Source organism: Myxocyprinus asiaticus, chromosome 20 (assembly GCF_019703515.2).
Source record: "Myxocyprinus asiaticus isolate MX2 ecotype Aquarium Trade chromosome 20, UBuf_Myxa_2, whole genome shotgun sequence".
NCBI lineage: Eukaryota > Metazoa > Chordata > Actinopteri > Cypriniformes > Catostomidae > Myxocyprinus > Myxocyprinus asiaticus.
The window spans coordinates 46,320,881-46,343,599 of record NC_059363.1 but is presented as its reverse complement, the minus strand read 5'-3'; the positions used below and the strand labels follow the sequence as shown (position 1 = coordinate 46,343,599).

The following is a 22,719-nucleotide window of genomic DNA, read 5'->3' as shown; positions in this document are numbered from 1 at the left end:
AATTTCTGCACTGATTGTGGGGAAAAATCTGTTTGATTCGGTGGAATGGATCTAAATATGGTCATATACAGGGTCCGATTGGTAATCAGGAGTGGCGGGATGCAATTTGTGCTGCTTAGGCAGGTCGATGCACATTATGATATAAAAATAAATAAAAAATAACCAAATAAACCAATAAATCATCTTTACAATGTCATATAATTATTGTACATTATATGTAATTTTGAAAAGAAAAACCTATGTCATAATGCATTATTCCTGTTTCAAAGCTCAGCTGTGTCATCACTTGCACTAAATAAAGCTAGACGCAATGCCACAAATAGAGCACAATGCGGGTGTCTTGAGACAAGATGCTGAAAAAACAGCGAGATGTGGTGCATCGGTCAAATATGTCCATCTAGCCCATGTTTACATTGAGAGAGAGAGAAAAAAAGCATTGACAGATGAAAAAACATGTTCAGTCTGAACGGCCCCAAAGGATGGTGTGGGAGAAAAAAAATGTTTTCCTTTGCTGTGCAAGGATATTAGCCAATCATAACAGTGGGCGTGTCTTAAAGCAAACGTACACAGAAAACGTCTTGGTTACTGATGTAACCTCTGTTCCCTGATGGAGGGAATGAGACGTTGTGTCGATGTAGTGACACTAGGGATTCGATCTTGAGAGCCCCAATCACCATCGCTTAAAACAGAAAAGGCCTATGAGGATTGGCGAGTGGAATTTGCATGCCATTCTCCGCCCCCGGACATACGGGTATAAAAGGAGATGGCATGCACCACTCATTCAGATTTATGCTGAGGAGCCAATAGAGAGTCCCGGCCATGTCAGCGGCCGGTTCAGCGCTGCGGCAGGAGGGACACAACATCTCATTCCCTCCATCAGGGAACAGAGGTTACATCAATAACCAAGACGTTCCCTGTCTGTCACTCACTCGACGTTGTGTCGATATATTGACACTAGGGGTTCCTATAGGAAATGCCGCAGGCACTGAACCGTGTCACGAGGTACGGAAGAGTGGACACGGGCAAGCTGCTGCGTGCCTTGTAGCAAGCGCTTAACAACGTCGTGACCTTCCAGTGAGTAAGTTAAGGTGTCTCCCTAGTCCCATTAAGCGGGGTGGTGGCACTTACCCAAGTAGGCTACCGGCAGTGCCTTTCCTGATTTGCTGTTAAGCAATTTCCCGCCGAATACTTTTTAGAATAGCGCTGGGGAGTGCCCTTCCCTCTCCAGGAAGGAGAGCACTATGGGGACCACATCCTACCAGAGGGAGGTTAACATGTGGAGAATACCTCACATGGACTTACCAGTGGGGAAGTTCACACATGGAATGATACCACCGGAGGATCCTATCTACAGAGAGGGTACCCAGCCACAGTGGCCGAGGCAGAGAAAGCTCTGGAGAGGGGAAACACAGGGTTCACCTCAGAATCAGAATCAGAATGAGCTTAATTGCAAGTATGCTTACACATATAAGGAATTTGTCTTGGTGACAGGAGCTTCCAGTGTACAACCAAACAAAAACAATACAAAAACAGCAGCAAGACATAGGTAATAATAAAAAATAAAAAATAATTATACACATACGTACAGACACACATACATACATACACACATACACATGGGTAGTGCAAATCTAATACAATCTGTTATGTGCAGTGTAAATACAAATCTGTTATGTACAGTGCAAATGTTTTTTTGTTTTTTTTCGGAGGAATGAAATGGCAGAAGAGGTTGGATGTGTTGGATAAATATAAGAAAGACTAAACTGTGTATTGCACATAGTTATTCCTCAATGGGGCAGTTTAACTGTTCATGAGATAGTCTGAGGGAAAAAACTCTCACCTAAGGGGAAACCGAACAGTGGAAATTCATCATATGGGATTACCAAGGGGGAATCACCACGCATGGAGCACTGAGCCCGAGCACACGGGCTCACCTGAAAAGGGGCATACCACAAGTACTGGGCCTGGTGTCGTTACTCCTCCGCCGAGTTCATCACCAAACAGTGCTTAAGAATTAAAGAGGCATCCGGGGTTCACCGGATATGGGTTGTGGACAAAAAGGCGCACATTATCACCTTTGAAAAAGGGGAAAGGCGCATTGCAAGCGGTACACCCAACTGGCCGCCCAGTCTGCTGTTACCGCGTAACATTCGGGTTGAAACCGGGTCTATGGTAGGTTATAAAACCTTGCAAAGGTATTTGGTTTAGCCCAACCCGCAGCTCTGCATATGTCTGCTAGAGAGGTCCCCCTTGCCAGTGCCCGGGAGGATGCAACACCTCTAGTGGAGTGCGCCCGGACTCCCAAGGGGCATGGCAATTCCTGAGATTGGTATGTAAGAGAAATGGCATCCACAATCCAATGGGCTAACCTCTGCTTGGAGACCGCTTTCCCCTCCTTCTGTCCTCCAAAACAGACAAAGAGCTGCTCCGAGCATCTAAAGCTCTGCGTGCGGTTCAGATAGATTCGCAGGGCGCAAACTGGACACAGCAAGGACAAGGCCAGGTCTTCCTCCTCTGAAGGTTCCCCACCTGGTCCCGAAGGAGTGGTGGGAACTTTGGGCACGTAACCAGGCCGGGGTCTCAAGATCACGTGAGAGTGTGCCGGCCCGAACTTGAGGCATTCGCTGGTAACAGAGAGCACCTGCAGGTCCCCCATCCTCTTGATGGAAGTGAGCGCCACCAGGAGGGCCGTCTTCAGAGACAAAATACTGAGCTCGGCCTGCTCCAGGGGCTCAAAGGGGGCTCTCTATAGGGCAGGTAGGACCACAGAGAGATCCCAAGAGGGAATCAGGCGCGGTCTAGGAGGATTCAACCTCCTCGCACCCTTGAGGAACCTGTTAATCAGGTCGTGCTGTCATGAGGGCCTCCCATCCAGTGTATCATGGTAAGCTGCTATGGCAGCCATTTTCAGGGTAGAGGGAGACAGCCGTCTCTACAGCCCTTCCTGAAAGAAAGACAGCACAGACCCGATGGCGAATCTCTGTGGGTCTTCCCCACGGGAAGAACACCAGTTCGCGAAGAGACTCTACTTCAAGGCATACAGCCGCCTCATAGAGGGGGCTCTGGCCTGAGTGATCGTGCTTACCACCACTGGTGGAAGACCCGCTAGGTCTGGTTGGGCCAGTACGGCGCAACAAACAGGACTTGCTGCTCGTCCTCCCTGACTTTGCACAGAGTCTGTGCAATGAGGCTCACTGGAGGAGACGTACACTTGCACGGCCCGAGGCCAGCTGTGCGCCAAGGCACCCGTGCTGAGGGGAGCCTCGGACAGGTAGTACCAAAGGGGGCAGTGAGAGAACTTTTGGGAGGCAAACAGGACTACCTGCGCCTCCCCGATTCTCTCCCAAATCAACTGGACTATGTGGGGGTGGTGTCCCCACTCCCCACGGAGTGTTATCTGCCATGAGAGCACGTCCGCTGCACGGTTGAGGACGCCCGGAAGGCGAGTGGCTCGCAGCAACTTCAATGTCTGCTGACTCCAGTGGAGGAGGCAGCGGGTGAGTTGCGACATGCGACGTGAGCGTACGCCGCCTTGGTGGATTATGTATGGTACGGTTGCTGTGTTGTCAGTCCAGGCCAACACATGCTTGCCCTGAATCAACGGCCGAAGCCTCCGCAGGGCCAGCAATACTGGCAGCAACTCTAAGCGGTTGATGCTCTGCCAAAGGAGTCAGGGCCCTGTCCAAATATCTGAGACTGCCTGCCCATTGAACACGGTGCCACAGCCCGAGTTCGAGGCTTCTGTCGTGACCACGACGTGTCTTGAGACCTGCTGTAGGGGAACACCTGCTCGTAGAAACGCCAGGTCCGACCAAGGGCTGAAAGTCTGATGGCACTCTGGTGTGATGGTCAAACGCCGGGTGCCGTGGCACCATGCCCACCTCGGGACACGAGTCTGTAGCCAATGCTGAAGCGGTCTCATATGCATCAACCCGAGGGGGAGAACTACTGAGGATGGCATATGTCCCAGGAGCCTCTGAAATTGTTTCACTGGCCCCGCCACCTTCTGCCTGAAGGTCAGCACTGACTGAGCATGTTTGGTTGTAAGACGTGCCTTGAGAGTGATCAAGACCAACTCCATACCGAGAAAAGAGATGCTCTGCACAGGGGAGAGCTTGCTCTTCTCCCAGTTGACCTGAAGCCCGAGTCAGTCGAGGTGCTGAAGCACAAGGTCCCTGTGCACACACAATAGATCTCGCAAGTGAGCTAGGATTAGCCAGTTGTCGAGATAATTGAGAATACGAATGCCCTTATCCCTCAGCGAGGCCAGGGCAGCCTCTGTGACCTTGGTAAAGACGCGAGGGGACAGGAACAAACCGAAGGGGAGGACCTTGTACTGGTATGCTCATCCCTCGAAGGCAAACCGAAGAAAGGGTCTGTGTCGAGGAAGCATTGATACGTCGATATAATGTCGTACTGACGCCAGGATGCGCTTCTGTGTTAACATCTTGAACGGAAGCCTGTGTAAGTCTTTGTTCAAAGCACGCAGATCCAAGATTGGGTACGACTCTCCCCCTCTCTTGGGCACAATAAAATAAGGGCTGTAAAACTCGGCTACGGGGATGGGCTCTATTGCTCCCTTCGCCAGAATGGTGGCAACCTCCACCTGGAGGTTGGAGACACCCTCGCCCCACACCGTAGTGGAGAGGATGCCACTGAACCTTGGTGGGTGTCTGGCGAACTTGATCGCGTAGCCGAGGCGAATCGTCCAGATGAGCCATAGCGAGGGGCTGGAGAGCGCTAACCAGGCCTCCAGATTCCACACCAGTGGCACCAGGGGACGACTGGACTTACCGTGCCTGGGCAGAGTGGTTCGTGCCAAGGCAGAGCAGTGCTGCTCCGCAAGCCCGCAACGGTGGCCAGTGACTGGGGTGGGCGAGCGACCCCACAGACCAGCACACTTACCTGTTCGCCGGCTGTCTCGGGAGACACTCGCAAGGGAGGTACTCGTGTTCGCCTGATTGACTGGAAAGACTTCCAGCGCCTGGCCATCGCAAATGCGCTGGCCCAGGGAATGAGGAAACTGCTGTTTTACCGACCATGTGGGCACTGAGGCCAAGAGGGCCGCCTTGAAGCCCATCTGGGGTTCTTGGAGGCCAGCTGACGGGCAGGTGGAGCCGACTTCCCGTGGGAGGATCTTCTTCTCTGAGGCCAGCATACGGGCTCTGATGGTATGGGAGCCGGGGCTGGCACTGCAGGGGAATGGCTCTGGTGAGAAGCAGACAGGGCACAGGACTTCGGAGGCCTGAAGGCAGCTGAGTCGAGCCGCAGCAAGATGTGCTTAATTGCCTCGGTCTGCTTCCTTACCATCGAGAACTGATGGGCGAAATCCTCGACGGTGTCACGAAAAAGCCCCCCTTGGGCGATGGGCGCATCGAGAAAGCACACTTTCTCGGCGTCATGCATCTCCACAAGGTTCAGCCACAGGTGCCGCTCTTGGACCACAAGAGTGGACATCGTCCAGCCCAGGGTGCACACCGTGACTTTCGTCGCCCATAAGGTGAGGTCAGTCGCAGTACGCAGTTCCTGCATCAGCCCTAGGTCGGTTCTACCCTCATGCAGATCTTTCAGTGCCTTGGCCTGGTGGACCTGCAGGATGGCCATGGCGTGCAGGGTGGAAGTGGCTTGACCCACAGCCTTGTAAGTCTTCATCATTAACGAGGAAGAGAACTTACAGGTCTTGGAAGGGAGCCTTGGTCGGTCATGCCATGTGGCTGTACTCTGCGGGCATAAATGCACCGCTACAGCACGCTCTACCTGGGGGAGCTCGACATATCCCTTAGCTGCTCCGCCGTCAAGGGTAGTTAGGATGGACGAGCCCGCGAAGCATGTACGGGCAGAAAAAGGTGCCTTCGACGACTTTGTTAGCTCCTTGTGCACTTCCAGGAAGAAAGGCACCGAGCCCAGAAACCAATCATCCAGCTACGAACGCTCAGGGCAGGGTGGAGGGTTCCACTTCAGCCTGATGTTCATAGCTGCCCGGGAAAGCATGGCTGCCATCTCAACGTCTGCCTCATCCTGTGCTCTACTGCCTGCGGGCGGGAGCTCAGAAGATTCATCCGCTTCCGATAGCAGAAGCCCACCTTTTGATGCTGCGACCGAAAGCTCATCCTCATCGCGAGCCACGAACGACACATTAAATCTGCCCTGAGGCGGACCACCTGTATCGCTCGACAGCTCTTCCAGATAGAACGAGCGTGCTGGGGGATGGGAGGTCCGTGGGGATTGAGCCAGCGAAAACGCTCCCATATCTGCATCCAGATCACCCGTGGTGCTTGCCGACCCGGCCGGCTGAGCATCAGCCCAGGATGGAGCGGGTTGGGGAGCAGCCGCGATGGCTCCTTGCTTCATTAAGAAGGAAGTGAGCCTTGACCGCAACGTTCTGATGGGCATGTTCTCGCAATGAGAACATAACCCTTCCACGAAAGCTGCCTCGGCGTGCTGGTGCCCCAAGCACTCGAGACAGATTTTATGGCTGTCCGGAGAGGAGAGATAATGGCCACATCCAGTAGCGCAAATGCAGAAGTACATCTTTAAAAACTTTTAAAAGATGGCAAGCGTTTGCGCGAGCTCTTTTAGAAGGAAATATACTCTTTCTAATATACTTTATTAGCACCCGCGGTCTCAGCCACTGAAACACCCAGGGGAAGCACAACACTCGACCGTGCGAGGGTGACCGCTGATATGCGCCATAAAATCCTGCAGCATAAGCGAAAGGTGAGAGGACGAACACAAGCATGCATTCGGCTCCAAAGAAAAGATCTGAATGAGCAGTGCATGCCATCTCCTTTTATACCCGTATGTCTGGGGGCAGAGAGTGGCATGCAAATTCCACTCGCCAGTTCTCATTGACCTTTTCTATTTTAAGCAAAGGTGATTGGGGCTCTCAAGATCGAACCCCTAGTGTCACTACATCGACACAACGTCGAGTGAGTGACAGTCAGGGAACCGAGTGTTTCAGACAGAGGGCCAAAGACTGTAGAAAAAGGTTATGTAACACTACATTATGACTGTTTTTTGTGCAAAAACTTTACATTATAAATTAACCTCAAGCAAGAAAATGTGAATAATATAGAATAAAATATAGAAAAATGCATGACATGACCCCTTTAACAAGTTTCACCAGATGTGTTGAAATGTACAATGCCTGTGGTGTAATGACTATGAACAATGACTTTTGTATGTATGTGTATGTATGTATTGAACAATTTCTACTTGTTCCAACCATTTTATACAGCACACTATATAGTAAATGTGAACTCAATTAAGCAAAGTAAAGTCAAACCCATGGATGGGGTCAATGAGCATCAACAGGTTAAGTCCTCATGGTCGCGTAGTGATTCGCCTCAATCCGGGTGGCGGAGGACGAATCCCAGTTTTCTCCACGTCTGAGACCGTCAACCTGCACATCTTATCACATGGCTTGTTGAGCTATGTCTCCATGCCACGGAGACATAGCGCATGTGGAGGCTTCATGCCATCCACCGCGGCATCCACACTCAACTCATCACGTGACCACAAGGAGGTTACCCCATATGACTTTACCCTCCCTAGCAACCGGGCCAATTTGGTTGCTTAGGAGACCTGGCTGGAGTCACTCAGCATGCCCTGGGCTTCGAACTACAAACTAGCGAACTCCAGGGGTGGTAGCCAGCGTCTTTTACCACTGGGCTACCCAGGCCCCCTACTTGTTCCTACCATTAACATTTGTTTTGTTGGTTTAACAAAATGTATTAAGGTTAATTCAGTGATGTTAAACATACTTATTAATACATTTATTATGTTAAATATTTAATATTTTTTTCTGGAATCAAACCAGTTAATTTCGATAATACCACATGCAGCACTTTTCTTTTTAGAATAATTTTTCTCAGTGCATGTATGTGTTTCAAAAGTCTGAGTTGCTCTTGAAAATGCTTCTATTTTTGCATTTTTATAATTTAATACATTTTTTATTACAAATTATAATTAATAGCAATATCAATAGCCTATAAATCAATAGTAATAACAATTTTAATAATTATATTGCAAGAATCCTGAAATTCCCGCAAATATTTTGTTTCCCAATCCGACCCTGGTCAGATATGTTAAATTGGCAAAAATAATGCAATATAACCTTTTACTCAAACAACATTTTGTCAGACTGTAGGGAATGATGAGGCTCAGGAGGCTCAGTTATAAAACATAGGATTTATTAATATAACAAAAAGGGCAAAAAACAAACCAAAACTCCCCCAAGGGGGAAAAAACAAACACAAACTACCCCGTAGGGCAAAACGTAAAGTAATTAATCCAGGCTGGGGCAGAGGTTACAGGGAACAGGACCGACCGGACCGAGTACAGAAACAGGGATGAAACCGGACCGATTAAACACGACCAACATACAGACAAGGCCGACTGTTAAAAATATGACCAACACCGACTGAACACACAAGACAAACTGGCACTGGACAGCACACACGAGGAGACTAAAATAGGGAATGAAATCAAACAGGTTAATACAGGGCAGGTGTGACTAATAAACTAATAATGGGCAAACAAGGAGGCGGGGTATGATGTAAGACAGAGAGACAGGTGGCGATATAGAAGCCACATGCTCTCACAAGACAACAAAACCCCCGAATGGCACGAGCACACATCGCCAAGACAATAAGGCAATATACGCTCATTTCAATACAACAGAACAGATGAGAGAATGCATAGCAATGCCAAACAAAGTGATGCCATGCATTCCCACAGTAAACAAAGCCTGAGCATACATCACGAGGCAAACAGCACACGATGCACGCAACAGGTGACAAAAACGAGAGAGGACACCTGTGCGAGAGTTCGGCCACACCCGACACCTTGGACCAAAGTGACCGAACCTCAGCACAACATGAAGACAGTTCGTGACCCGAGCACGCAGTGCAAAGTGAGCGCAACGCGCGTCTGCGGTTGCGAGGGACAGACACAAAGACAGACAGAACATGGGGCATGAGTGTCTGGATCCCGACACAGTCCAAAACTGAACCTGACAGGAATTCAGGACCCAGACACCATGCTCCGGACATGAAACACAAGACCAACAGAGAAGCGCATGGCAGGGAACCAACCACCGAACCCACGCGCCCACACAGAGACAGAAAAAAGAAAATCGACAATGATGCCACGGTCCTGTCAGACAAAAACCCAGACTGACAGAGTGACAGGCCCGTGACACATTTATTCCAACACAGAAGTTTATAATCACAAAATCAACTAAACAAACATGCAAAGGCATGGGGAATGTGTAGAATGATGGACATTCAAATTCTGTGGAAATCTGTGGAGATTCTGTGGTATCTTGTGGGCACAGGTTTCATGCAGACTTTGTGATAAGAAGTGCCAAATCAGTCTCACTTCATTTTTGACCTTATCAAAAAGTCTTATCAAGTAACATCTTAGACTTGCCATCATGACTGCATGGGGTTTGGAATCATAAGAATTTAACAATTCCACTTAAAGATTTTAGTTCCCTGACGAGTCCATTAATGATCATTTTAGTACTTTTGTAAAAGAAACGATAGACAATATTTGGAAAACAGATTTTGTATGTGATTATGTACTGCAGCCTGTCAAATTATGAGATTTTACATTTCAACACAACAGTATAGTTATGACCCATTCAAATGTACTCGCATGCCTTCCATATGGTACCAGCCTCTGGTACCATTGTATCGATAATAAATGGATGGCTTAGGTTAAAAATGAAAGGACAAATAATTCTGGCCGTAGCCCTCCTGCCTTGCCTAAAATAATTGCTATTAATGAAATAAATTAATAGTATCCTTTTAAAGTAGGTGTAACAAAGAAACAGTGACATGATTAGTCTTAGACTTGATTAGTCTATTGGAAAGTTTAGAGATATGTAGAAATATTTTTTCTGAATTGTGATCAAAAATGACTCCATGCAAAATTTTGTGGTAAAAAATACTATTCCACAACATCTCCTTCATGGTTTCATTGTTCCTCATACTCTGTGACTTGTGATGAATGCATTTAGACTGTCAGGTTTATACACAGCTAGGGTTAAAAACAAAAGCATGTTTGGGCTTATTTAAGTTTAGACTTTGTTCTCTGTAGTCCTTTATAAAAACATGCTGTGCCGATCGGCCGAGCAAAAGGTATTTTAAAGGCTGATATTTACATGAATTTATATTAAATATCTTAATTAATGGAAAGAATTAAAAACTCTTAGTTTTTCTTCAAGTAGCCTTGTGTTGACAAATTAATCTTAAAAAAATGCTTTACGCTTCACGTCACACTGACGAACTCTGCTGAAATGTGGCACATCGTTGTCCGGGTCAGATACCGGAATTTGCAAAATGATGATATTGTACCGCAGGTCATTTTTATTCTGCAGTACTACTGGATTTAGTCTCTGATGCATGTCATGTACGGTGGCTCTTATGCATACAGTATATTGCATATTTTTTTGATTATATTTTATTACTTTATTACTGAGAATGCAGATGCTCCAGAACAGTTTATAGAAACAAATGATGAGATATTGTACAGTTCTAGAATAAGAAAAAGACAAATATGTAAAACAGAGATGAATAAAAACTGGTTCTCGATTCCCAGCAACCCGTTTTGGCTTTTTCAGCATTTCTTGATGCTTTTCTGTATTAAGTACCTCCGTCTCTCCTTCATCCATCTGGATTAATTGTCTGGTAGTGAGTAACCATGTTTGTGAAAAAATTAGACAAGTGCCATGAAGACACACACACACACACACACACACACACACACATACACACACACACACACACACACATACACACACTTGTGTCTGCCTAAAGAGGCTGTGAGACTGAACAAGCTCCGTGGTATCCTTTTCATCCAGCGCCTTTGTATGTTTTCACCTCTACTTGCTCATCTCCTCGCTGTCTAATTCACTCAGGAAGTGGATTCCTCATAAACTGGCCAATCCAACATGTCAGCTCACACCTGGCTCTCATTGGCCGCCTAATTGCTGGAGTCAGATTGTCTTTCTTTTTTTTACATTTTGCAGGAGACCTGGATGCACTTGAAACATTGTCCCTCCTCCCTCACGTTACGCAAGATCCCTACGAAAATATTTAGTCCTGCTCTTTTCATACGCTGACATTAACGAATATTGCATACTCCTGTCCAAAAGTGCAATAAAGATTCCAGTTTCCTCTCCGCTCACAGTCCAAGAGTCAGGATTGTAATTTGAGAAAGGAATTATAATACATGTCTGAGTTTGTAGAAATTCCTTTGTGCCTGCCAGCGCAGAGAAGGACCGGGACCGTTACAGTACTGTATATCAAAGTTTATGTTTGAAGGCTTTTTCCGAAACATATCTTTTCCGTTTCACTGTGCTTTCCTGGCTTATCTCATGTTCATCCAGGGCATGCAAATAGCTCATGGTTATTGGACCAGCGGGAAGGGCGTTTCATTCATCAAGATAGACTCATTCTTATGTTGTACAGCGTAACATGTACTGTATAGTGGTGGGCCATAATTAATTCAAACGCACAGTTCAGAAGTTTTTTTTGTCCTTCCTTGGTGTCTGCTATTACCAGGGTTGTGTGCCATTCAGAATTGAATTGAGGATACCTTTTAATTTCCAGTTCAGTTTATTTATTTAAATCTGAATTGATGCAGCGAACAATTCAAATTTGAATTAAGTCCAATTAAAATGTAATCAAATCAAATTCAGAGAAAGTGCCGTATGAACTAACCGTAAATACAGTATGTTATCCTTCACACACCAAATGGGCTATTTCCAAAACCATTAGATGATAATAATAGTCATTGTTTGAAATGCCACCTATAGGAATTTGTATTTAATTTATATATATATATATATATATATATATATATATATATATATATATATATATATATATATATATATTTTTTTTTATATATATATATATATATATATATTTATTGCACAGCTTTCTGGAATACTTGATTCTGATTGGTCAATGGCTGCATCTAGTGGTCTAATATTTTAGATTGAGTAAAAACCGCACATCCACATATCAGACTGCAAAATCGTCTCTCCTGCTTCTCCAATCACTGTGTGTTCTCTACAAGTAAGCTAATAAATAATTTAAACTCAAGTCAATGTTTCATTTGCATTTATTTCTTTATTTGGCAAGTAGTGTTGTAATAATCAGGCGTTCATTAATTACAAAATAAATACCAACAGAACTCTGATGCAAGCCGGAGATGGATTTTAGCTGTTCAGAGATTTATTTCTTCTCACATAATTACATAATATAAAACGTCCATGTATATATTTATTTGTTTTGTAGTCGTGTAATAAGCGGGACAATGTACAGTCAGCCGGTTTTTATCACAAAATACACCTTCAGGGTGATACAAGAATCTTCCACTTCATGTTGGGGACCTGATCACCCTGTCGGGGTTTATTGTGCAATATCAACCGGCTGACTGTACATTATCCCTTACTTACTATATATACTGTATATACTGTATATTTCATTATACTGAATAAAGATTAACACTTTTTAATTCTGTTGCATTATTGATACTGTAGGTACTGTTCAGGAACTAACTATATAGTCACTACTATTACCTAACTATAGCCAATTTAAAATAACTACTAATTAATTACTCATCACAACAAATCACTGAAATTTGAAAAATTATGTTTTTATTGTCATTTAAAAAATGCATGAAAAATAAGCATGTGCCTCATGTGTTCTTGAACCTAAAATCAATTTATAAATTAACTGTAATTAATAAGCAGTTCAAAATTATCCATAGTTAGTTAAAGGGATATTCCTGGTTTAATACAAATTCAGCTCAAAGTTGTGGCATAATTTTGATTACCACAAAAAATAATTTTGACTCGTCCCTCCTTTTCTCTAAAAAAAAAGCAAAAACTTGTGTTCCAGTGATGTACTTACAATAGAAGTCAATGGGGCCAATCTGTAAATGTTAAAATAATCACTGTTTCAATAGTATAGACACAAGACATAATATGTGTTAACATGATTTTACAGTGATAAAATCACTTACTAACCACATCTGTGTAACTTTAAATCCAATTTTACAACTTTGTTGCCATGACAATGTAACGCCGTACACAATAAAACGTAGATTTAAACAACTTTACACCACAAATAATACATGTTTTAACAGAAGAATTAATTTAAGTGCTTTTATAAAATTATAAGCTTCACATTTCTGCCTTTAAACCCTACAAAAATTGGCCCCATTCACTTCCATTGTAAGTGCCTCACTCACTTGCTTTTTTGAAGAAAAGGAGGGACGAGTTGATATTTATTTATTTATTTATTTTGGTAATCAACATTATGCCACAAATGATGTTTATTTAGCTTAACTTGTATTGAACCCGAATATTGCTTTAATAGTTCTCAATAAGGCAAAAAAATTATAATAATTACAATTAAAAATTCAGTAATCATTGATTAGCTAATAGTGAACTACCACAGTTATCAGTTCACTATTACCTACCTATAAGTTAATCATGTTTCCATATTAGTTAATATATTTGACTATAGTGTTATTATTGTACCACTCATTTGTCATTTCTATATAGTTACCTATTTATGATGGAACAGTGTTATAAATGTCATGACATTTCTGTTGTCTATTAATGTATTTGTTTCTGTTCTGTGTTTGAGCTGCTCTGCTTTCCCTACCTGCTTGTTTCCTCCTGACACACCTCCTCATTTAGTCCTCGTCATGTTGATTGTTTGCACCTGTCCCTCATGTATCTTGCTCTACATATTGTGCCCTTTTTCCTTGTATTTGTCAAATCGTTTTGTTAGCAAGTTTTCAACTGTTCAATTCTTGTTCCTGTTCCCGGTTGGTCCTAGTCTTTGTCTTTATCCTGGTTTATGTTTAGTTTGTTTTATCTCCCTTGTTAGATTTTTGTGTTACCTGTTTTTTTTAAGTTGTTTAATGAAATATATTTATTATTCACCCATTCCTGCACTTGGGTACTTCTTCCTGCTTATGCACCATGACAGAACAATTCAACCACAAATGGACCCAGCAGGAATGATTATTTTTTATAATTCTGAATCTCCGGTTCGCCAAAGAGCTGCTAAAGCCGAAAAGCCCTTTGGTCTCCTTCAGGGGGCCAGTCGGTGAGGGAGTATTTGCTACCAACTAAGCCACAGTTGCCGATCAATGCCTCATTGATCTCTATGTGGCAGGCCTGGTTGAACCCATCAAGTCTTGTATTTCTGTTGCCGTTGAAGAGGGGAGTTTTTCTGAGACCATAAAATTTGCTTTAAAATGGGTTTATTTTATCTCAGCCTGTGTCTCGGAAGGCTCTCTCTCTTTATCCCAGCACGAGAACAGCGATGCCCCCTCACCGATGGAGGATGCTGCTGCCCCCCTTCCCATCACTCATAGGAGGAGGAGGAAGAGATGGAGCTCCACCCCTGAGTCTGTGGCTGCCGACCGCCTGGAGGCAGTGGCCGTTCCGGCTGCCAAGCTTCTGACCATCCGGAGGAGGAGAAGGAAGCCAAGTAAGGCACACAAGCCCCAGTCACTGCCAGCGCTCCCGGCCATGGAGGCCGTTCCCCAGCTGCCAGCGCTCCTGGCCACGGAGGCCATTCCCCAGACGCTGCCAGTGCTCCTGACCACGGCGGCCGTCGATGAGCCTGTCCAGTTCCCCATGGCTGTCAACAAGTCTGTCCAGTCCCCTGTGACTGTCGACGATCATGTCCGGCCCCCGTTGACCTTCGGCGAGCCTGTTCAGTCCCCTGTGACCATCGACTATCCTGTCCAGTGGCCGTTGACCAGCCCTTTGCTCAGTCCAGTAACCAGCACCCATCAGACACCAGCTACAAGTCTGTTATGCAGCCCAGTAACCAGTACCCATCAGACACCAGCAACCAGCCTTTTACTCAGTCCAGTGGCCAGCATCTATCTGACACAATCAACGAGTCTGTTGCTCAGACCAGTGGCCAGCACTCATCGGACACCGGCTACCATTCTGTTGCTCAATCCAGTAGCCATCACACATCAGACACCAGTCACCAGTCTGTTGCTCAGCCCAGTAACCAGCACCCGTTAGACACCAGCTACCAGTCTGTTGCTTGGTCTGTTCAGTCCCCAGTGGGTGCCACTCCTGTCCCCGGAGGTTGTCGACCTTACTGACCCAGTCCTGTCCCCAACGACTACCGACCAGTCTGTCCAGTCCTCTGTGGCCACCACTGACCTCACCAGCTGCTCAGCGGCTCAGACTTTGCCTTGGTCTCCAGGTTCCCCTCCGGTTCGGCTCTGGCCTCCTGGTCCATCCAGGTCTCCGGGTCCTTCTTTGGCTCCGCCCTGGCCTCGCGGCCCATCTAGGCCTCTGATTTCTCCTCCAGGTCTGCCATGGCCTGCTGGTCCACCTACAAACTGGCCCAGACCATCCCCCTGGTCTCCCTCACCCACTCTCCCTGGACTGTCATCTATCCCTCGGCCTGGTCTGTCTGGTTTGGACACCAGGAGGCGTCCATTGGGATGGGAGGGGGTGGGGGTACTATCACGACCTTGGTCTGATAGCACTCTCCTTTCTGTTGTCTATCAATATGTTTGTTTCTGTTCTGTGTTTGAGTGCATGGCTCTGTTGTGTTTTCTGTCTGCCATGTGCTCTGCTTTCCCTACCTGCTTGTTTCCTCCTGCAACGCCTCCTCGTTTAGTCCTCATCATGTTGATTGTCTGCACCTGTCCCTCATGTATCTTGCTCTATATATTGTGCCCTTTTCACTCTTGTGTTTGAATCATTTTGTTAGCAAGTTCGTCTGTTCCTGTTCAAGTATTGTTCCTGTTCGCGGTTGGTCCTAGTCTTTGTCTTTATTTTGGTTTATGTTTAGTTTGTTTTCTCTCCCTCATGAGAGTTTTGTATTGCCTGTTTGTTTTCAGTTGTTTAATACAATATATTTATTTTTCATTCATTCCTGCGCTTGGGTCCTTCTTCCTGCTTATGTACCGTGACAATAAATTGTAAATGAAGACATGTACATTTATTTTATGGACCATGACAGCAGAACATTTGATTTCCAGGAATACACTCTCTCTCATTTCAATACACTTTAATCATCTCTGTGCTGCAGTAAAGTTCAAGCACGCATGGCCTTCTCCTCTTACCTGCACCGTGTGCAGCTGCGACTGCTGGCAGAGAGCTGACAACACAGAAGCCCTGTATGGACACAGAAAGAGCATGATCAGATGGTAAAATATTGTTTGATTTAAATATCTGTATCAGGCACAGTAGCTCACAAATGTTACTCTCTGTTAACAAAGAGTGTGTTTGGTGCAGTTAACTTTAGTCTCATCCAAAATTAGGTGCCATTTACTCAAGACACAATCTTGCATCAGGGACTCCATGAAAAGAAAATTGCAGTGGTCTTGTGCCGTCTAAATGCCATGCATTACAGTGGGTTTGCCACTGTGAAGGGGATTTTAGGCATTAGCTTTTTGCTTTTTTATCCTGTTTGTTGTGGTTTACAGAAGATCACCATTTATCTAAAATCTTCATATATCTGAAGGCATGAAGACTAGGTACTAAAGTGTCACGGATATCCCAACTGCTAAAGTAACAGGTGCTGTTGTTGTGTGATTGTGTAGGAGTTGGTTGTGCGTTTTCTGAAGCGAGTGAGCATTAACCTGCAGCTGGACATGAGTATGGAGGTGCCCAGCCGTCAGCTCGCTCTCCTGTCCCATCATCTGGCGAACTTCATCCAGCTCTATAATGAGGTGTGTGTGTGTATCGGTCTAAACAATTAAAAAACTAAATATGAATGTTGAATGTTGGCTTGACAAAGCCTTGCCTGAACAGTTTGAAGGTAAGTTGGAAGTTGGAAGGCTATGCAGTTTTGGCAGTTTTAACCTCTTGAGACCCGAGTGTGACTGCTGTGTGCATTTTCTATTTCCCTTTTTGATTTGTAACTAGTAGCTCCTAATAAGCAAGCAACAACAAAAAAAAAGAAAATTCTAGATCAAATACTTTTCCTAGAAAATGATGTCCACATATGTGGACAGTGAGACTAAGTTGTGAAATTTTAAATAATACCAAGCTATAGACAGTGGTGGAAATGGCCGAGATTCACTGGGGGGACTCTAGTGGGGGCGGATTGAAATAATTGAAAAATTACAGTAAAGCATTTATTGACTATTTCTTTTAAAATAAATTCTGTTCCTTTCAAACTTGGTGTTCATCCAAGAATCTTCTACTTGCAGCAATGCAGACGTTTGGCATATACTGTTTATTAAAGCTGCTAGTTTAGGAACTGTGAGGAGTGTTTTCCCAAATTAGAGACTCTGATTTACTTGTCTTCTTAATGTGGTGCATCTGGGTTGTCCACTTCTTTCTCTCTGTCCTGGTTACATCACGTTTGTTTTATTCTTTCAAAACAGAAGTGCATGGAATATCTCTCAAAAGAACAATAGATCAATGAATTTGAGGAGAAATATGTTTCTTTTTGGTTATTTTTAAAACTGAAATTTTTCTTGTAAGTGTAAAGTAACATACAAAAACTGCAAGTGTACTGTGGTACTCAATACCTGGAAAAAGTCACTATATTGTGATTTCCACACTTCATTAAGTAGCACAGCCATTTTAACCATTCTAACAAAAAGAAATGTTACTTTACTACTAAGTTAACACATTAAATTATTTCTTAAGGTTTATGTGACACATTATTTTCTTAGTAGACTGAATGAGAGATGAAAATGGGGCTTTGCCATCATAGGTAAAAATTTAATTTTATTATAAATAGAAACATAATTTAGAAACATAATAGAAACTAATTTCAATCATAATATTAAATTGCAAAATTTCTAATGTTTTTGCTAGTATTTTTGATCAATTTAATGCATCCAATTTAAAAAGAAGCATCAGTTTGTTTGTTTGTTTAAAAACAAAAATGTCTTAAGTGTTCTAAATCTTTTGAATGGTGGTGTGTAATATAGAGGTACAATATAGATTATATCTCTGTAGTCTTGGTCGAAACTGAACATTCTGAAAAAAAAAAAGAAAAAAAAGAAAGCCAAATCTACATTTCCTTTCATTTTAATGGATGGGCATTTGCTGTCAATACGCCCCCAGCATTGCACGTGTGTGTACGTCAAGAATGCAGAACAGACATTCTCAAAGTTGAATACCAATACAAAAGGCTCAGCATTTATTTGTACATTAAATTACTGCATGACTTATGTACTTGTGGATGGTATCGTGAGCAAAGAAAACGTCCTGGTTACTTTCGTAACCTCCGTTCCCTGATGGAGGGAACGAGACATTGTGTCGATGTAGTGACACTAGGGGTCACTCTTGGGAGCCCCAAACACCTCTGCTTTTTTGAAAAAAGGCCAATGAGAATTGGCGAGTGGAATTTGCATGCCACTCCCCCGGACATACGGGTATAAAAGGAGCTGGTATGCAACCACTCACAGCAGGTTTTGTGCTGAAGAGCCGAGACCAGGTCCCGGCCATTTCAGCGGGTAGTTCAGCATTGTGGCAAGAGGGACACAACATCTCATTCCCTCCATCAGGGAATGGAGGTTACGAAAGTAACCAGGACGTTCCCTATCTGTCACTCACTCGACGTTGTGTCGATGTAGTGACACTCGTGGTCCCTATACAAAACGCCACAACTGGCTGAACTGTGTTACGTGGACTAGCGGTGCGAGACGGACAGACTTTTGTGTGCCTCGTAGCCAGCGCATTAGGCTGTCACATAACCTCCCCCAACGCTGCTATGACCGTCGAACGGTCCTTCAGGAACAAGTCGACTGCTCAACAAATAGGGACAGGCTAGCCCAGCCGAGGCCTCTTTTCCCTCTTTTTTTTTCTCCCCAAAAAGAGTGGAATTTTGTTAACGGACTGGGATCCGTGAATGTCCATGTCGGGGGGGGCGTCACTCCCAAGGGGAAGACACCCCGCCCAGAGAAGGGGGGGGGTACTTCAATTGGAAATACATCACATGGTCTTACCGAGTCTTGTCGGAAGTATGTCATGTGGAGAGTCGCATGGTAGGTCCTACCCAAGGGGGGAGGAGTTTCTACAAGCATGGCGACTGGAGCAGAGGGCCCTCTGCTCAAGGAAGACGTAGTTTACCAAGAGGGAAATGATTTTACAGAGCCTTATTAGTGCACTTACTGAGCCTGCAGCAAGTTTCACCGCAAACTCGACTGCCACAGGGCTAAGGAGGAAGTCATCCAGGGATCACAGTCTGTGAACACTACTGGGAGTCAAGAGTGCACGTCTTCCCCTCAAGGGAGGGGAATGGCGCTATGCGCAAGCGGTACACCCGTCCAGCTGTCCCAGAACTTACCTGCTTGTGCCTGCCACTACATGGGACAAAACCGACTCAACCTGGAGATTGTTGCAAAGGTGTTGGGTGTTGCCCAGCCCGCTGCTCTGCAGATGTCTGCCAAAGAGGCGCCACAGGCCAGGGTGGCACGTCCTGAGCTTGATATGCCATAGTGATGGCGTCAATGACCCAGTGGGCGATCCTCTGTTTGGAGACGGCGCTTCCTTTCCACTGTCCACCAAAGAGGTGCCTCGGTCAGGGTGTACCAAAGCTGGCAGTGGGAGGATTCCCGGGAAGCAAACAGGTCTACCTGTGCTTGACCGAATCGACTCCAAATCAGCTGGACCACCTGAGGGTGGAGTCTCCACTCTCCCCTGAGGGTAACTTGACGTGACAGCGCATCTGCTGCGGTGTTGAGGTCGCCCGGGATGTGAGTGGCTCGTAGCAACTTGAGGTGCTGCTGACTCCAGAGGAGGAGACGGCAGGCGAGTTGTAACATGCAATGGGAGTGTAGACCGCCTTGGCGGTTGATGTAAGCTACCGTCACTGTGTTGTCCGTCTGGACCAACACGTGCTTGCCCTGGATCAATGGCCAAAACCTCCGCTAGGCGAGCAGTACTACCAACAACTCTAGGCATAATGCTACCGCTCGGCTCCGAAGAGAAAATCTGAATGAGTGGTTGCATACCAGCTCCTTTTATACCCGTATGTCTGGGGGATTGGCATGCAAATTCCACTCGCCAATTCTCATTGGCCTTTTTTTTTTAAAAGCAGAGATGTTTGGGGCTTCCAAGAGTGACCCCTGATCACTACATAGACACAACTTCGAGTTAGTGACAGACAGGGAACCGTATATTTGTGTATTATTCTGGTCTGGTGCGTGGATTTGTGAATTGAGCGTGTGGATCTGTTGCATGCATGTGTGGATCGGTTGCCCACGGATTCCCACGTGAATTTGTCAATCTGTTGTGTGCATGTGTTCTGGCCACTCAGGATAGTCAACACTGCGCAACCACACACACAGAAGATCACACACATTTATGTGCAGAACCCGCATAGTTTTCGTAGGCTGAGTGGAGAAAAGATACTCTATGAAATACTCTTCATTCCCCTAAGAAATGTAACGAAATTCACTCTGTTAACACTGGACCAAATTTTGTTTAAACAATTAACAACCGGCACATTTACTGAGCACGTAACAAAATACCAATTAGACAAATGATAAAAAAAATAAAATTAAGTTAAATAAATTAAAAATTAAAAATACAATACTCAGTCCATATGGTGTACAAATCCGAATAAAGAAATAAAGAATTCAAAACAATCAACAGTCTTTCTGATTGTCTTCCTGTGTGTGTTGTATATGTAAATTCAATGTATGGATTTTAAGGCCTTTTTACTGTTACTACCCGGGTAGTGTATGTATGTGCACAGCTTAGCTGCGTTTGAGACTTCTTCCACACTTGGATCCAGGTTACTCCTCAACAGCAATGTCGATCACAGGGCGTGGCTTTGTTCAACACAGGGTGGATTACCCTCACACAGTAGAATTTATCCAACACTAAAAAAAAACAATCTACATAAAACAACAACAACACAATTACTCTTCAAATATCACATTATCCTGGCTTACAATATATCTTTTTTTTGTTTTGTTTTTTTAAGGGGATTTTTCCCCTTTTTCTCCCAATTTGGAATGCCCAATTCCCAATGTGCTCTAAGTCCTCGTGGTCGCATAGTGATTCGCCTTAGTCTGGGTGGTGGAGGACAAATCCCAGTTGCCTCCGTGTCTGAGACAGTCAACCCGTGCATCTTATCACGTGGCTTGTTGAGCGCGTTGCCACGGAGACATAGCGCGTGTGGAGGCTTTGTGCCATCCACCGCGGCAACCGCGCTCAATTCACCATGCGTCCCACTGAGAACGAACCACATTATAGCGACCACGAGGAGGTTACCCCATGTGACTCTACCATCCCTAGCAACGGGGCCAGTTTGGTTGCTTAGGAGACCTGGCTGGAGTCACTCAGCACGCCCTGGGATTCGAACTAGCGAACTCCAGGGGTGGTAGCCAGCATATTTTACCACTGAGCTAACCAGGCCCCCTACAATATATCTTTCTTTTGAATACATTTGGATGAATCTTATTCACAAAAGCACATGGCGATTACATCACTCACGTGATCATGCACATGTTAATCACACACATCTTTAAGTAATAAATCCACATTTAACATTTAGAAAAGTTCTTTAAACTCACATTTATAATTAGTTTCCCTCCTACTATAGATATATATTAAATAAAATGAAAAGAAACACCATGTTCCCAATTTAAATCTTAACCAGAAATGGTCAAATAAACATGTTTAAACTCTGACTGTTTTTTTTCTTCTCTTATATATACATATGTATATCTTGAACAATAATCAATTAAACCAAATAAATTGATCTTTTCTTTATTTTATCAAACTCACCAGAGCGTCTAAGAAAATATCCGTTCCCAGCGAACATCAAAAGAATCCTTCTTTTCCCAAAGAACAATGATTAATCTAGCAATCCACTATATATAATACTGATTTTCTTTAAACAGTACAGTAAAATAAGAAAATATTCATATCACAGAGCTGAGCAAGCATATGCTTACAGCCTGAATCTCCGTTCTCTTCTTCTCTTACTCTTAACTGACTCTTACTCAACTTGTCTTACCTTGTAGCGCCCTCTAGGGAAAGAACATGCATATTACACATAACTATGATTGCATTTACACAGAGGAAAATTCAAAGGTGTTACATCCTCCCCTCCTAAACCTGCATGCGTCTCTGCATGTAGTGCTTTATAAGAGTTCAGACATATGAGGAGATAGCAATCTAAAAAACAGGAAAATCATCAGCTTCAAGAGTTTGAATAAAAGCTTGATTTAACCCATTGAACAAAGAATGTATGACTAAGACCAATGGTTCCCTATCTGTCACTCACTCAACGCTGGTGTCGATGTAGTGACACTAGGGGTCACTCTTGGGAGCCCGAGACACCTCTGGTCTTTGATAAAAGGCCAATGAAAATTGGTGAGTGGTATTTGCATGCCACTCCCCCGGACATACGGGTATAAAAGGAGCTGGTATGCAATCACTCATTCAGATTTTCTCTTCAGAGCTGAACGGTCTTGCTCACTGAGCTGAATACTTCTGTTCATTCACATCTGCTGGATCTGACGGCGCATTTCAGCGGCTTCTACCCCCTCTGCACTGGTGCACTGCAGAGAACGCCCCTGGGCGCTTCGGCAGAAAAACTAGAGAGTATATTTTCTGAAAGAGCATTTTTCCCCTCTAAAAGAGTATATATTTCTCTAAAAGAGCGCACACACGGAACGTCTTTTTAAAGATGCTTTTCCGATTGTGTGTTATTCCTGGTCGCGCTCATTATC

The 22,719-nt window shown here is 44.7% G+C and overlaps 1 pseudogene; it reads left to right on the top strand.

The window, feature by feature from the left end:
* LOC127411130 (tubulin polyglutamylase TTLL5-like) overlaps positions 1 to 22,719 on the top strand; it is a 138,197-nt pseudogene that overhangs the window by 108,335 nt on the left and 7,143 nt on the right.